General features: G+C 45.8%; 2 protein-coding genes and 2 non-coding genes across 35 annotated transcripts in view; 3 read left to right on the top strand and 1 right to left on the bottom strand.

Moving 5' to 3' along the window:
* The window catches only part of LOC100519022 (NBPF family member NBPF6), a 33559-nt gene extending 29575 nt beyond the window's left edge, over nt 1-3984 (top strand). For 25 of the 26 annotated variants that reach the window (XR_014844289.1, XR_014844290.1, XM_085023227.1 and 22 more), the window contains one exon: nt 2633-3984. The gene's annotated coding sequence lies outside the window, so the exon portion shown is untranslated. The remainder of the gene's footprint in view (nt 1-2632) is intronic. The other variant, XR_014844291.1, reaches the window with a different exon arrangement.
* Nucleotides 3985-6868: 2884 nt separating this feature from the next.
* TRNAQ-CUG (transfer RNA glutamine (anticodon CUG)) lies at nt 6869-6940 on the bottom strand. Its single transcript has one exon. It is a non-coding gene; the product is annotated as a tRNA-Gln (tRNA).
* Nucleotides 6941-8111: 1171 nt separating this feature from the next.
* The window catches only part of CHD1L (chromodomain helicase DNA binding protein 1 like), a 177338-nt gene continuing 168278 nt past the window's right edge, over nt 8112-17171 (top strand). For all 7 annotated transcript variants that reach the window (XR_014844273.1, XR_014844274.1, XM_085023169.1 and 4 more), the window contains exon 1: nt 8112-9259. The gene's annotated coding sequence lies outside the window, so the exon portion shown is untranslated. The remainder of the gene's footprint in view (nt 9260-17171) is intronic.
* TRNAQ-CUG (transfer RNA glutamine (anticodon CUG)) lies at nt 8263-8337 on the top strand. The gene has a single exon. It is a non-coding gene; the product is annotated as a tRNA-Gln (tRNA).

Genomic DNA, 17171 nt, shown 5'->3' with positions numbered 1-17171 from the left:
ATGAACCTTGCTTCAGACAAACCCAATTGAGAAGGCAGATGGTTTCCATGAGAGTGTCAGAAGGACGACCGGAAACTCTGTGGGGCCAGGCAGAAAGAAGTTCTCGGTGGAAGGGATAGAAAGAAGCAAAATGAACGGTGTGAAGTCGGGTAGGACTCGTGAATAATTCTAAATCATGTGATTTTAAAATTAAAACTGGGTGAGATTTGATCTAATATGAATGTCTTAAACCAATCCATTGAAATTCTGATTTAAATTGAGGTTTGGGCAGTTCCCATTGTGGCTCAGCTGAAGCAAACCCAACTAGTATCCATGAGGACTTGGGTTTGATCCCTGGCCTTACTCAGTGGGGTAGCAATCTGGTGTTGCCAGGAGCTGTGGTATAGGTTGCAGATGCTGCTCAGATCAGGCATTGCTGTGGCTATGGTGGAGACCAGCAGCTGCAGCTCTGATTGGACCCCTAGCCTGGGAACTTCCATATGCCTCATCTGTGGCCCTAAAAAGCAGATAATAATAATAACAATAACAATAATAATAATAATGGTAATCAAATGAGGCTTGGGTCCAGTGTTTTTAAAAGCTCTGCTGGTATACACTTTGGGATTAGAAGGACTATGGATCTGGTAGGATATCAGTCATAGTACCGCAGTGTCCATTTGTGGCTAATTTATATAGAAAAGCTGAATATCAGGCATTGATGGAATTAGCATTTTTCAACATAACTATTTGTGCAGCTGGAGAAGGGAAAAGAGAAAAAAGGTAAGTGGATGGTTTAGATATGTAAGCACTCTGGATTCAAGTTTCTCACAATTTCTAGAGTACAAGATACAGTAAACAAAACAAAACAAAACGTTACATAGAAACTTAGAGTATTAAAAAAAAAAAAGCCCTCCCCTTAGGAGTTCCCACTGTGGCACAGTGGGTTAAGAACCCGACTGCCGTAGCTTGGGTCACCTTCCAGGTGAGGGTTTGATCCCCGGACTAGTGCGGTGGGTTAAAGAATCCAGCATTGCCACAGCTGTGACTGAGGTTGCAGCTACAGCTTGGATTCAGTCCCTGGCTGGGAACTTCCATATGTTGTGTCTGCAGACATCAAAACCAAAAATCCCCTTACTATAATAATGAAATTTAGTGTTTTCTTTTCCAATATTAAGATGAAACCTGCAGTTTGCTAAGTGGATTTCACATCACACTAATTGTTTCAGAATTGCAGATTCAACTCCTTTTTCTTAATTAAATTTTTTCCTTGTGCAAAACCCCTGTATGAATCTTAGGTCTCGTTCTCCTGTGTTTATCCTTTTTCATGCCCTTCTTTACACCAGCATAAAATACTAAGAGACTATTTCTTCAGGACAAGTTTCCAAAAAACAGTCTTGAGAATCTAGCATTACCAAAACTAATACTTATTTACATTTATCTCAGAGTGTTGTTGGTTTAGATGCTGAGAATACTCCTAGAAATACCTTACAGTGTAGCACCATGAAATCCCCTTCCTAGAATGTTGGTGTCCTTGGAATGCAAATGGTTTGGGCCACAGTGATTCTCGCTGCTGTCTTTTTCCAAGTCCATTTTGTGTTTCTCTCTTTTCCATTCTTTCCTCAGCCCTGTTGTAGCCGCATTTCTCTGTAAAGACTTATTCCTATCCAGGAGGTTGAACAAACAGCCCCTAGTACCTGTAGACCTCTCCAGATTGGAGCCTTTCTTCTCTCTTCCTCCAAAGGTGTGGAAAGGGCCTGTTGCCTGGGTTCTAGGGCCAGGTTTGTCCATAACAGGCCACCTGGGTTTAGTTACTCCGTAGCTCCTTGGCAGCGCAGCTCCTCCTCTATAAAATGCAGAAGTGGGAGTTCCCTTTGTGGCACAGTGGAAATGAATCCAACTAGGAACCATGAGGTTCTGGGTTTCATACCCGCCCTCGCTCAGTGGGTTAAGGATCCGGTGTTGCTGTGAGCTGTGGTATAGGTCACAGACGCGGCTTGGATCTCACATTGCCGTGGCTCTGATTTGACTGCTATGCCACACGTGTGGCCCTAAAAAGCAAAAAAAAAAAAAAAAAAGGTGGAAGTGGATTAGGATACATTCTGAGGTCCCTGTTGGGTCTCCCATTGCAGGGTGCTCCCTCTGCCTCTCCTCCTCAGAAGACAGGAACACAGAGTTAGGAGAGGGTGTGTTTCTCCACCAAGGACCCTCTGCTCTGGAGCGCAATTTGTTTTGGAATGTGTAAGAGGGATGCAAAGCACACCCATCCCTGGAACAGTGAGAAGGCCATCATTCAGTGCAGAGGAAGGGGCCTCAAGAGGGCAGTGGCTGCGGAGGACTGGGTGGGGGCATCTGGCTAAGGCTCTGCAGCAGCTCTGAGCTGGGATGTCACCAAGCAGTGGTGGGGTGAGGACAGGGGTCCCTAGATCCTGCCCCACAGGCTGGATGAACGTCTAAGGCATGGCTCTCACGTTCCCCTCCAGCCAGCCTGTGGCTCTGCCTTCAGCTCCTCGTGTCAGCAGGAGCCCAGCCTGCTCCTGGCCTCAGTCACCATGTGGCCATCCCTGCAGGCTCAGCTCTCAGCAGGACCCAGCAAAGACGCACATTGGATTTCTCTGTCCTCTCTCACCTCCTCTCCTCTCTCTGTGTTTCACAGGTATCTGTTACTTCCAGAACGAAGAAGAGTTATTGCTCAACCCCAAGAAACCACAGCAGAAAAGATTCCTTTTCCACCTGATGAGAAAGACCTACAACAGCCAATCAAGTTGAAGCCCCAAAGGAACACTGGAGGGATCGTCTCCTGAGAATCAGCATCTCAACCATCACCTCCTCCACCCACCGTTTTTACTCCAAAAGACTGATCTCATGAGAGAAATCGCAGTCATCGGCCTCCTCCCAGTCTTCGGTGTGATCAGTCGATGAGGAGACCAGGGCCCAGGTGGACTACAGTTTGGAGCGACCTTCACCCTTGCTCCTGTCCACATTCATCCTCCTCACACAGGCATCAGGAGCCGCTGGCAGAAGGCCCCATGTCCACCTGGACATTCTTTGTCAGCACACGGGCTGTGGTCGGAGCAGACGCCCTTAACTGTGCAGTGTTCTTGCCGAAAGTGTTCCGCCTGAGTGTCTTCATGAGGTAGTTATCAGACAGCTGCAGAATGTAGGCCAGTGGCCCAGACACCTGGCCTGTCTTTCTTCAAACAGTCCATGTCTCCGCAAGGAAGACAACCAACAGGAGAAGAGAGATTTGGGGTTCCGAAGGACTAAGAAGTTTATGTGACTATAATTCTTGAGTCCTTTTGAACCCCAAACCTCTCCTCACCTTTTGTGATTGTCTTTGACTGTGGGGACATTGACTGGTTTGCAGAGGACAAGTCAGTTGTCTGGCTCACAAGTCTGCATCCTTCAGTTGTCTGATGATTTCCTCCTGATGCAATTCAGGGGAAAGCTTTCGCCAAGAGCACAACGCAGTGCCTGCTGTGTGCTTCCTAGCACAGCCCTGCAGGAGGCTGAGAGTGTCCACACTGCCTGCCACCACTCCTGTCATTCGAGCATTGGACGCTTTGTTCTGGAGGGTCCTGTGAGATCTGTCCATTGGAAAGACCTGTTTTTCTCTCTATAGTCAGTAATTTGGTTAGTGGTGTATGAATTGGAGTGTATGAATATCTCATCCTGTGATGCTGTTTCTCTAAAAATTTACTATCCCTTATCCATCCCTGATGTGTGTCCATTGCCATATTTGTGTTTGTATATTGGAAACTTTCTCATTCAGTCATTCTTTATACTTGTATTGCTGCCGTTGTGCTGTGGAAAAGACAATCCCTACCTCTTCCATATTATTAAAGTGGTTTTTTTTTTTTGAGTTTCACCGTGGATTCATTCATTTTTTAAATTCAGCGCCATAATCCCTTATTATTTTAGCAATACAATTTCTCATAAATTTGTTCAAGATCTTGGCTATCGTAAAATAGTGTTCAAAGGGATTTAAATAAATTCCGCAAACTGTAATCAGTTGGATGTGTGTTTGTTTCTTACATATATGCTTCCCCTCAGATCCTTCCTTCCTCCTTCCCTACTTTGCTCCTTCATTTCTCTCTCACCCTCACTCCCCCTCACTCTATTTCTTTCTTGGTCTCTTTTGTCCTTTTTAAAAAAATCATTTATTTGTCAAAGACACAGAGTTGTTTGTTTTGTAGCATTCCCACAGTCTAAATTGTATACCTGGGTATACTGTAGTAAATTCTTCTGTCCTCCATATTTCCCTCTTTGGTAGGAGAATCTAGAGCAGCACTGTAAGAGAAAAAATTTGCAAGCCATATATGTAATTTAAATTTTTCCAGTAGCCACACTGAAAACCAAAACCTATCAACCCACAATAATACAAATATAATCTTCTACATAGCTAATTAATGCTATGCATTAAAAGAAATATAATTGTACCAAAGTTTTAAAATTGTGTTTAGTAGAAAAATATTGTACATGTCCTCAGTTTTTAAGTTTACATTTACATAAATTATAAATCACATACAATTAAAATCCAGTTCCTCAGTCCTCCTAGCCACATTCTGAGTATTCAATAGCCACATGTGTCTAGTGGTCACTATTTCGGACCTGGCCGATGTAGAGACTGATGACATTCATGTTTGATACACTGGCAAGACTATCTCAAAAGTAGTGTTTGCTATCTGATCAGGAGGCACATCAGGTCCTGCGTGCTTCTTCTAAAGACATTAGCAGCCCTTTGACTTCAAGGCCTGGATCCAGTAACTGACGACATGGAGTATAATGGTGATATTCCATGGTCATATGTTATTACCTGGAACACTTGTCTAAAGAGAAACTTCCCCTGAATACGAAATAGTATTTAATTACTTAGTGGGACCATCTACAAAGAAAACTGCAGCTTAATGAGCAATTCGCCAAACATCTTCTGTGGTCACCAATTAGTTTCTTTTATTTCTCTTTTTTCCCCGTGCTAATATGAACTCAAAGTTTCAAAGATATTGAAGCGTTCCAACCCATTGCAATATAGTCCTTCCTGATACTCTAATTACTTCTGTTTCAGTAGTGAATGTGACTCTCATCTGGCTCCTTCATCCTTTGGGTAAGATTTTTTTTTTTTTTTTTTTTTTGTCTTTTTGCCATTTCTTGGGCCGCTCCCGCGGCATATGGAGGTTCCCAGGCTAGGGGTCGAATCGGAGCTGTAGCCACCAGCCTACACCTGGGCCACAGCAACGCGGGATCCGAGCCACGTCTGCGACCTACACCACAGCTCACGGCGACGCCGGATCATTAACCCACTGAGCAAGGGCAGGGACTGAACCCGCAACCTCATGGTTCCTAGTCGGATTCGTTAACCACTGCGCCACGACGGGGACTCCTGGGTAAGATTCTAACAGTCTTTGAGGCCTTTCCAGATAGCAGTATGTCAAGATGCTTCTGTGTCATCTTGAAAATTTACTGCTCCTGACCTAGACTCAGTCATTTCTCTAAGAATCTGGTTCCTTTTCATGCAAAGCACTATTCTCCTCACAAATTGTGTAACCTAGAGATACTCACTGAAATTGGTTTATTTCTAGGCTTTCCAGTGGCCACAACTAGGAAATACATACTCATATTTGCATGGACTCATGTATTCACGTATAGTCACAAGCATGAACAATTCAGATTTAGAACTAAGGGTTTTTTTTTTTTAATGGAAATCTATATTTCATCTGCATCTCTCTTCTCTAATACCAGGATTTTCGTTTTTAAGGACCCTGGGAGTAAGAGGAATACAGCACTCTATAGTCTCTTATGCTTTTTCCCACATTACGTGGACAAAAGAATAATGAAATAGCAACAATGCCACTAACAACAGAATAGGGGAAAGCATATTATTGTGTTTTAGTTGCTTTACGACTTATCCATCCGGTCGTTCCATAAACAGGACACCCATGTTCGTTTTTACATTGTGGTTTCAATCTTTAGAGGGGATTTTTAAAATTTAATTTTATGACTAAATAACATTTAATTTTTTGATTAAAAAAATGAATGTGGCTTCCAATTCAAATCTAACCAAACCAGGTATATCCAATACAGTCCAGCCTTGGTTGTAAGACCTGCAAAATGTCTCAAAAGCCTGGGTAGAGGTGAACCAGGGACCCCTGGTCTCCATAGACGCTTGACTCTGTGGCCCAGGCTCCTCTTTCTGGCTGAGCTTGGAACAAAAGGACAGGATTTCCTGGAGTCAAGGCTCAAATCTTCGCCTAACGGTGGCTTTTCGCGTCCAAGAGAGCTTCAGGGGGGAGACATTGTGAATAAAATCTGAATAAAGTGGTATTGGATCAATTAAAAACCGCAATAAAACAAGGCACCAGAATAAAATACAGTACTTCCAATTCAGGTCTGAACCACCAACACGAAAGCTTAGAGGCAGTCACCCTGGCTGATCAGGGACATCACAGCCCCTCATAGCGACCATTTACTCAGAGGGACAACCCTGCAGGTGCAAGAGGCGCCGTGTGAAGTGGTGCTGGATTCCGTGGATGCAGCCTCTGCCTTTTACTCCAGGGTCCCAGGGTGACCTGACCGGCGGCGGGGCCTTAAATGCCACGGACAGGCAGAGCCGCCCTGGTCCAGCGGGGACACCGCATTCCCCTTCACTTGCCCGCCAGGTCCGTGGGGCCCGTGCAGCTAAAAGAAGCCGGTTTCAGGGACCCAGAGTCCTGGTTCCGACTTCCTGAGGAGGAGGTAGCCCAATGCGAGGGACGCGGCTGTGCGGGGCCCACGGCTGCAGGAGCCGGGGGGCCAGAGCCCGGGGACAGCGCTTGGGTCCTGCCTCCAGGGATCCAGACCTTGGGATCAGAGAGCAGGACTGAGGGAAATGAGTAAAAGCGTCGCCCAAAGGGCGAGGTCCCACCGAGACTCGAACTCGGATCGCTGGATTCAGAGTCCAGAGTGCTCACCATTACACCATGGAACCGCCCACCGGCCTTTACCTTGCAGCCGCTGAGCCAGGCCGCGCGCAGCCCCGCCGGCCCAGGCCCCGCCTCCCGCCGGGCGCGCTCCTCACCCCGCAGCCCCCAGCCCGCTTCCGCCTCGACGCCAGGAGGCTCCGGACTCGCCTGCCCGCGGCCTCCGGGCAGGTTTGTACCAGAGGACGATAAAATCCGTTGAGGTCAGCGACAGGGCAGGGCCCACCCCAAACCCTCTGTTCTGCCAGCATTTGTAGAGTTTCCTGCGCTGAAGTAGAACTCCTGCCAGAAAAAGGGTTACTTTCCTCTTTGTGTCTGTCATCTTCCCGCTCCCCTGGGAGCTCTGAACATCTTCAGAACAGCCTCTGGGACTTCCTGGGATGTCCCCTCCCTGGGACCCTAGGGTCGCAGGGCGCTGCGGGCTTTACTGGCGGAGTGTCCGCTCTGTTAGGAATCAGGTGGAAAGACGACACGTAATCTAATCTCTTATCCTAATGAGCCACTGAGCTTGTTTTCCCTTTTTCCCTTTCAAAACTGTCAAGGGCGAGCAGAATCCGCAAAGCTGGTCTCTCTCTGGACAGGAATCCACCTTCTCCCCCAGATTGCCGGCTTTTCTGACTAAAGCATCTTTCTCTTCAGCAGACACACGCCCCTCCACTATTGGCTCTAGGAGGGAAAAGCCCAGAAGAAACTCTCACCTACTCACACTCGACCACGCTGCTCAGGGCGCCGGCGGTGTGGGTGCTCTGGGTAAGTTGTGTGGGGCCCGGGCCCATTTGGGTCCACCCTGATTCCTAACAGAATGGACTGTGTCCCCCGGTGAAGCCCGCAACGTCCTGCGACTCTAATCTAACCTTGGCCCTGGGGTCCCAGGGAGAAGACTTCCTGGGAAGTCCCAGGGGCTGTTCTGAGGATGCTCAGAGCTCCCAGGGCAGCGGGAAGAGGACCCTTAACAAAGAGGAAAGGAACTTGTTTTTTCTGGTGGGAATCCTACCTCAGCGTAGAACACTCCACAAATGCTGGCAGAGCAGGTGGACTTGGGGGAGGCCTGAAAGCCCTGCCCTGTCGCTGACCCCAGTGGATTTCATGTCCTCCTGGACGTACTAACCTGCAGGGAGGCCGAGGGCAGGCAAGGCCGGCGCCCCCTGGCGTCGCGGAGGACGCGGGCTGCGCGCGGCTGAGGAGCGCGCCCGGCGGGAAGCGGGTCCTGGGCCGGCGGGGCTGCGCGCGCCTGGCTCAACTGCTGGCAGGGACGGGCTGCGGGAGGGTCTGCGTTATGGTGAGCACTCTGGCCTCTGAATTCAGTGATCCCAGCTGAAGGGTCCCCGGTGGTTCCATGGTGTGATGGCGAGCACTCTGGACTCTGAATCCAGCGTGAATCCGAGTTCGAGTCTCGGTGGAACCTCGTCTTTGGGGCGGCGCTCAGCAGTTTTTACTCACTCCTGTTCTGCGTCGGACCCACGCGCTGCCCCGGAACCGCGAGGGCCACACGGACGTGGCAGCACCCGAGTCTTGAAGGGCTCTGATGTCCCTGAGCAGCCAGGGTGACTGCCTCTGAGCTTTCGTGTTAATGGTTCAAGACCTGAATTCCAAGCAGTGTTGTATTCCGGTACTATTTTATTAAGAATTTTAATTGGCCTTTTTCCAGTTTATTCTGATTTTGTTCAGAATTTCTCGCCCCTGAATCTCCACTGGACACGAAAGCCGCTGTTAGGGTAAGACCGGAACCTCGACTCCAGGAAATCTCGTCCTTCCGCCCCAGAAGAGGAGCCTGGGCCTCAGATTCCAGCGTCTGAGGAGACCCCCCCAGGTCCTCACCCTTTGCCGCCGGCCGGGCTCCTCCGGGTCGAAGGTGAGACTCGCAGCAGCAACTCCGAGTCCGGACCCTTGGTCTCCCCTTGGACCTGCGCCAACGAGGAGATGCCCCCCCCCCGCCCCCGGACGTGACCAGATGGAAACACGTTCATTCCCTTCTGCTCCGGAGAAATATTTAGTCAGGAGCCCCAAGGACGTCTTACGTAGTGAAAATATTCGCCGCCAAATCATAGTTTGGGAACTTAGGAAATACAACTTATGCAAAAAAAAAAATGTGGGGAGGTCCACTTGAAGGCGGCTGAGGAAAGGCGGGAAGAAAGAGGACGCGGTAGTAGAAGGAGACAGGAAGGAACAAGGAGACTCTTAAGAGGACAAGGAGCCCAGAGTTGGTGGGATGCTTCGGCAGTGGGTTTGGGAGAGCGAGGCTCCACTTGTGGAACGTTCCCAGGCATGATTTGACTATCTTTTTGATGCCACGAGCATTCTGGCTCTACCAAGAAGGCCGGAAATAGGTTTGTCTGGAGTTTATCCTTGAAATTTTTCTTTTTATCATTTGGGGGTGGGGGTGGGATGAGGAGGGTTCAGGGTAGGCCGGTAAATAGACTTGCAAATTCTTAGGAATAAAGTCAGGACCTTGTTGAATTCTTTGGGGTTAACTGGCATGTAGCATTCTTTGGGAAATGTTTATATTCTTGAGCGCCCATGCCCTTTTCCAGTGTTGCCATGAGCTGTGGTGTAGGTCACAGATGCGGCTCAGATCCCGCGCTGCTGTGGCTGTGGCATAGGCCGGCGGCTACAGCTCCGATTAGACCCCCAGCCGGGGAACCTCCATATGCCATGGGTGCAGCCCTAAAATAGCAACAATCAAACAGTTAATGTAATAATCGACCTACCAAACTATAATACAAATATATTGGAGGATAAGGCAAGGGGAGGTGTGTGTGTGTGTGTGTGTGTGTGTGTGTGTGTGTGTGTGTGAGTGTGTGTATGTTAGTGATGTAAGGAGTAAATGAAAGAAACAATGCCTAAAATTTGAAAATCAAGGATTAGAAATAATTAGGAATAAGAGCATAAACAAGTCATTGGTTACATGTGATGAAAATTTGTGGGAGTACATCAGGGGATTTCTGTTTTTCTAAACAAATTTATGAGCATATATAACTGATAAACATATACCCTAAATCAAAATAATTCCTTTGCCGTATATATGTGTGTGTGTGTGTTTATTTAAAGTTCATTATTTTCATCTTGAATATATATTTTTATGTAATCATATTAATCACTCTTTCATTTATTTATTTATTTTTTTTGTCTCTTGCTGCTGGCCTACACCGGCACCATAGCCCACAGCAACACCAAATCTTTAACTCACTGAGCAAGGCCTCAACCTCATGGTTCCTAGCTGGATTCGTTCCCACTGTGCCAAGATGGGAACTCCATAATCACTCTTTTAGTTTAAGGATTCTGGGTTTGGTATTATGTACGGAACATCTTCCCACTGTTGGTCCATAAAAATTCTGGCAAAAATAAGTTCAAGGAAATGGTAGGTAAGTACTATCCAGCTTTGGCGAAATGGTGGAGAAAAGAATATTCTTGTAAAACATTGGGAATATGACCTGCTGCATCTTCTTTTCAGGGTAATTAGGTGAGAACTAGCAAAATTAGAAATGAGCAAGTATTTTTAAAAAAAAAAATTTTTTTAGGGCCACAACCACAGCTTATGGAAGTTCCCAGGCTAGGGGTCAAATCGGAGCTGAAGCTGCCAGCCTGCACCACAGCCACAGCAACTCCAGATCCAAGTCGCAGGTCACAGCCATGCCGGATCCTTAACCCACTGAGCAAGGCCGGGGATCAAACCCACATCCTCATGGATACTAGTCAGGCTCATTACCACTGAGCCACAACGGGAACTCCCCTCAATTTTTAAAGGCTATACTCCATTTATAGTTATAAAATATTAGGTATATTCCCTGTATTGTACAATGTATTCTTGTAGCTTATTTCTTTTATACATAATAGTTTATACCTCTTAATTCCCTACCCTTATCTTTCCCCTCCTCCTTCTCTCTCCTACTGGTAACCACTACTTTTTTCTCTATATCTGTGAGTCTGTTTCCTTTTTGTTATATTCCCTAGTTTATTGTATTTTTTAGATTCCACATGTAGGTGATATCATACAGTATTTGTCCTTCTCTGTCTGACTTATTCATTTATCATAATACCCTCCAAGTCAATCCTGTTGTTGCAAATGACAAAATTTCATTCTTTTTAATGGCCAAGTAGTATTCCAGAGTGTATGCATGTGTGTGTGTGTGTGTGTGTGTCTGTGTGTGTACACCACATCCTCTTTATCCATTCATCTGTTGAGGGATGCTTAGGTTGCTTTCATATCTTGGCATTTGTAAATAATGCTGCTATGAATTTTGGGGTGCATCTATCTTTTTGAATTAGTGGGGTTTTGTTGTTGTTGTTGTTGTTGTTGTTGGTTTGTATACATACTTAGGAGTGACATTGCTGGGTCATGTGGTAGTTCTCTTTTTAGTTTTTTAGTTTGAGAAACAGTGGCTGCACCATTTTACTTTCCCATCCACGGTGTCCTTTTCTCCACATCCTTGCCAACATTTGTTATTTGTGTTCTTTTTGATGATAGCCATTCTGACAGGTGTGGGGTGATACATCATGATTTTGATTTGCATTTCCCTGATGATTAACAATGCTGAGCATTTTTTTATATGCCTGTCGGCCATCTGCTTGTCCTCTTTGAAAAAATGTTTATTCAGGTCTTCTGCCCATTTTTAAATTTTTGTTCATTTGTTTTGATGTTGAGTTGAATGAGCTGTTTATATATTTTGGATATTAACACCTTGTTGGTCGTATCATTAGCAAATATTTTCTCCCATTCAGTAGGCTGTCTTTTCATTTCGTTGATGGTTTCCTTTCTGTGCAAAAGCTTTGAAGTCTACTTTGGTCCTATATGTTTATTTTTGCATTTGTTTCCTTTGCTCTAGGAGACAGATCCAAAGAAATATTGCTATGATTTATGTCAAGGAGTGTTCTACCTACATTTTCTTCGAGGCGTTTTATGATTTCTGGTCTTACATTTACTCTTTAGTACAGTTCGAGTTTATTTTTGTATATAGTGGGAGAAAATGTTCTAATTTTATCCTTTTACATGTAATTGTTCCGTTTTCCCAGCACCGCTACTTAAGAGGCAGTATTTTCTCCCTTGAATATTCTTGCCTTCTAGTAGATTAATTGACCATAAGTGTGCGGGATTATTTCTGGGTTCTCTATTATGTCCCATTGGTCTCTGTATGTGTCTGTTTTGTGCCATACCGTTTTGATTACTATAGCTTTTTGGTGTAGTCTGAGGTCAAGGCGAGTGATTCTTCCCGCTCTATTATTCTTTCTCAGGATTGCTTTGGCTATCTGGGGTCTTTTGTGTTTCCATACAAAATTGAAATTATTTGTTCTAGTTCTGTGAAAAATTCCCTTGATATTTTGATAGGGACTGCATTGAATCTGTAGATTATCTTGGGTAGTATGGTCATTTTAACAATATTAATTCTTCCAATCCATTAACACATATACGTTTCCATCTGTTTGTGTTGTCCTCAGAAATGAGCAAATATGTTGATCTGGCAATTCCATTTCCAGGAATCTACGGAGAAACAGACAAGTGATGGCTGATTATGTATAAGGCAGTTCCCTGCAGTAGTTTTTGCAGTAGTAAATACTGGAGCCAGTTTCATGACCATCAGTTAGAAAATGTTTGAATAATGATCTATTTATATCAAGAAGGATGATAAATTTTTTTTCACTTTTTAGAGCAGCGTCTGTGGCATATGTAAGTTCCCAGGCTAGGGGTTGAATAGGAGCCAAAGCTGCCAGTCTATGCCACAGCCACAGCAATGTGGGATTCAGGTCACATCTGTGACCTACACCACAGCTCACAGCAATGCCGGATCCTTAACCCACTGAGCAAGGCCAGGGATTGAACCCACATCCTCATGGATATTTGTTGGGTTTGTAACCTGCTGAGCCACAACAGAAACTCCAAGAAGGATACTAATTAAACAAAGCAGATAATGAAAATGCTGATGGCAATGGCAGTGATAACAGCCAATGTGTACTGAACATTTACTATGGGAGAAGCCCTAGGCTCAGGGCTTTACCTACACATCTCATTTAAAACCGCATTTAAACTTTGGACAACCCAAGTACTCCATTTGGTTCATTTTACATTAGCAATGAAGGTACAGAAGTCAAGGAACTTGTTCTACCAATCCGGTTTCCTGCCCAGAGCCTGTGGCTTCACCACAGGTGTGACCTGAGTTCTCTTGTTCTCCATTTTAGGGATTCCCAGTGTTCCAAACATGCTAAGCTGTAAAAACCTAGCCTCTGGAAAAGTAGGGGAAGATATTTGGTGAGTGTGGGTTAGATAGGCTCTGGAGTTCTAAAATGGACTTTTTGCCCAAGACAGCATTCTTTGCTAGACGTACCTGAGGAAGGCTAGAGTCTTGAGAGGAGAAACTTGAGGGTAAGGAGCAGGTATCCCAAGGAAAGATGGAAAAATAGCTTTCCCATAAATATAACCATCGCCAGGTGGGCTCAAATCACCAAGCTTTTGGCCAACTGCTCAACACTCTAACCAGTTACACCACAGAGACACCTGCTTGGGGTACCAGTGGGCTGCCAATCAATCATAGCATACATAATCAAAGTGTTCATAAGGCGCAAACTGGTTATAAAATAGGTACTGGGGATGTCAGGTGTAACACGATGACTTTGGTTAACATTGCATTGGAAAGTTATTAAGAGAGTAAGTCTTAAGAAGTCTCATCACAAGGGAAAAAAAACCCATCTTTTTCTATCTGTATCAGATGATGGATGTTAACTAAACTTATTGTGGTAATTTCATAATGTGTGTAAGTCAATTCATGATGATAAACACCTTAAACTTATACAATGCTCTATGTCAATGACATCTCAATAAATCTGGAAAAATGTATTACACATAATCAGCTAATTGTACAGCGGCACCTGAAGTGTTCTCTACCCACATCAACTCCTTTGTTTTGCTTAGCCTCCATCCCCACTTCAGAAGCTTGGGGAGCCGGAGGCATAGAGACCAAGAGTCATATGATTAGGCATGTTTGGGCACTGGCATGGAGCCAGAGGAGCGGAGGACAGTGATGATCAAATGACAAGTCCCCATGTGAAACTGCTGCCTCTTTTATCTGAAGTCATTCATTTTCCAAATCTTCGCTCTGCTTCACCTGTGGTGCTCCTCGCCAGTCCCGCCTCCCCCGCCCCTTCCCAAAGAGCCCAGGGGGCCAGTGCGCAGGCGCGGGGGGGTGGGGGTGGAAGACCAGAATCTACTGGGCCCCTACCGCACTGCCTGCCTCCATGCCTCTAGAGGAGGAATCCACCGGGCCCCGACCTTGCTTTTGCTCTGGATGCGACGCCTCGCCTGGAACCCTGTCTGGCAACTGTTAGGCACCCAGTAAATGTTCGGTGAAAGAATGCATTCGCTGCAGGGGTCTGGAGGAGAGGCGAGAGGCACCAAGAACTCCACGGTGGACTTAGATTTTAATCCCAGGGAATCCCCAGAATGGGAAGACATAAAAGGGTTTTCAAAGGCGGCCGCTCCTTAAAACCTCTATACCTGGCGGCTGGCGCACGGAGAAGTGGTGGCGGGTACCCGGGCTGCAGGGCCTAAGCGGCAGAGCGTGCAAGGCTGCCTCCCCGGAAGCCGGATTCCACCCGTACCTCCAGGCCCGAGCGATGCAGCGCCGCTTCTGGGGCGTGTTCAACTGCTCTTGCGCTGAGGCCTTTGGAGTCCTGGCTGCTCCCTCCGTCAGGCTGGCCCTTGGCAGTTAGATGAATGCGGGCTTCTGCGTCTTGGGCGTTATTAGGATGCTTACCACCAGTCAGTCCTCAGATGTGGACGTTCTTTAGCCTGGGCCTCACTTTCTCTGTGTCTCCAGGCTTGCATCTGTCACGGTGACTTTTTCCAAATATCCTCAGCTCCATGTGCTTATAGGAGACCACGGGATGCAAGAGATGTTTCTCTAAGTGGAAGATCAGTCGTTTTTCAAAAAGCAGAGAGATGCATCTCCAGCTAGGATGCGGAAGCGTTCACTCTATCTCCGTCCTCATTTCAGAGCCATGTTACCCTGATAAGAGAATGAACTATGTATCCATATTTGTCTTTGTGGTGTGCACCCTAGATGATGGATTGGACCTTATTTTGTTTGCTCTGGAGCTGCCAATTTGACGTCCAGGTTAAACAGGCAATGGCCTGATAGGTCAGTGTTATTATTTTTTCCCGGTTTTAAAATTTTACTTATTTCTTTTTCATTAGGTAAAATTCAGTGGTTTGTTATTATTTACAAAGTTTTCAACCATCACCACTGTCTAATTCTAGAACATTAAACAAAATTTTATTGAAGTAGGATTGATTTACAATGTTGTGTTGGTTTCTGCTGTACAGCAGAGTGATTCAGTTATACATACATACATTCTCTTTCATATTCTTTTCCATTATTTCCATTCTGGGTTATTGCTGGATGTTAAGTATAGTTAACATCCTGTGCTATACAGTAGGACCTTGTTGTTTGTTTATTCTATATATAATAGTTTGCATTTGCTAATCGCAAACTCCCCATCCTTCCCTCCCCTATCTCCTTCTGCCTTGGCAACCACAAGTCTGTTTTTCTATATCTATGAGTCTGTGTTCATGGCTAAGTTCATTTATGCCATGTTTTAGATTACACATATAAGTGATATCATAACGTATGTCTTTCTCTTTCTGGCTTGCTTAGCTTAGTATGATGGTTTCTAGTTTCCATGTTGCTGCAAGTGGCATTCCATTGTGTATTTGTGTGTGCATGTGTGTATGTATGTAGGTATGTACATCTATCTATCTATCTATCTATCTATCTATCTATATCACATCTTCTTTGTCCATTCATCTGTCCATGGACATTTGGGTTATTCCCATGTCTTGGCTATTGTAGATAGGGCTGCTTATGAACATGGGGTGCATGTATCTTTTCTTAATTCCAGAACATTTTATCACCACAAAAAGAAACTCCCACACCCATTACCAGTCACTCTCCATTCCACACTCCCCCCACCCCCACCCCCACCCCCGGCCCCTTGGCAATCAAATCTACTTTCTGTCTCTGTGGATTTGCCTATTCTGGACATTTCTTAAATGATCGGACAATATATGGCAAAAAATAAATAAAATCTTTATACTCACAGCTGACTTAGAACTGGGCCAAGGTCCTGATCACAGAAATGTTTAGAGGATGCTGCCCAGGATGTCACTCCCCACCTGGACATTGTGGTGGCCTCAGCCTAGTGGAGGCTTGTGGCAGGGAGAATGGTAGATGAGAAAAGCTGAAGAGGAGAAGAAAGTGAGTGGAAGTGAGGGCAGTCTGGAGTATCAGAAAGAAAGGGCAAAGGGACTAGAAGGGAAAAGAAAACTGAGGGACACCAACTCTAGCCACTGAAAGAAAACTGCTTTGCAACTGCAGCAACATTGACTTGAATCCTTATGAAGTTATCGAACTTACTGCTATTTTCCTCTCTCTCTCGTTCTCTCTTTTTTTTCTTTGCCCATGGCATATGGAAGTTCCAGGCCAGGGACAGAACCCACACCAGAGCAGTGGCCCTGAGCCACTGCAGTGTCATCACTAGATCCTTAACCTGCTGTGCCACAAGGGAAATCCCTGTTTTCCTCTTTTAAACCCCCATTAAAGTCAGTGATGTTCTGTGATTTCCTGCTTTGAAACTGGAGACCCCAAACAGTTGAGTCAGGCTCTTGACCCCCACCTGGTGGGACTCCCAGCCTCAGCTCAGGGCTGGGAGTGGAGACCTGCCTAACCTGGAGGGAACACAGCAAGTTGCCTGGCACCAAAGCGCCAGCATCCCCCCACCCCTATGCCCAGACCACCTAAAGATCTGACTGTGAGGAAGTAAAGGTGACCACAGAAACTCTGCACCTGGAACCGATAAGTTTGACTTATGCATAAAACTCTGAAGAAAAGCATCCAGCATTGTCTTAGAAAGTAAATTCTTGGAGTTGCTGTCGTGGCTCAGTGGTTAACAAATCCAGGTATCCATGAGGGCGTGGGCTCGATCCCTGGCCTCGCTCAGTGTGTTGGGGATCCATTGTTGCTGTGGTTGTGGCGTAGGCCAGCAGCTGCAGCTCCAATTCGGCCCCTAGCCTGGGAAACTCCATATGCCACAGGTGCAGCCCTAGACACAAAAAAAAAAAAAAGAAAAAAAAGAAAGTAAATTCTTACAAAAAGTTTGGGCAACTGACCTACTAATAGGTAGAAGACATAATCCCTGCTTTTCATCATCCAGCTTGCTCAGTCCATAGTGTACAACTTCTGAAGATGTTTTAAT

Source organism: Sus scrofa, chromosome 4 (genome assembly GCF_054392235.1).
Source record: "Sus scrofa isolate SSC_HxYL_T2T_F1_AM1 chromosome 4, Sscrofa_HxYL_maternal_Yorkshire_Landrace_v2.0, whole genome shotgun sequence".
NCBI classification, from domain to species: Eukaryota; Metazoa; Chordata; class Mammalia; order Artiodactyla; family Suidae; genus Sus; species Sus scrofa.
The sequence above is the reverse complement of the archived record's forward strand: the minus strand, read 5'-3'. Positions and strand labels throughout refer to the sequence as shown.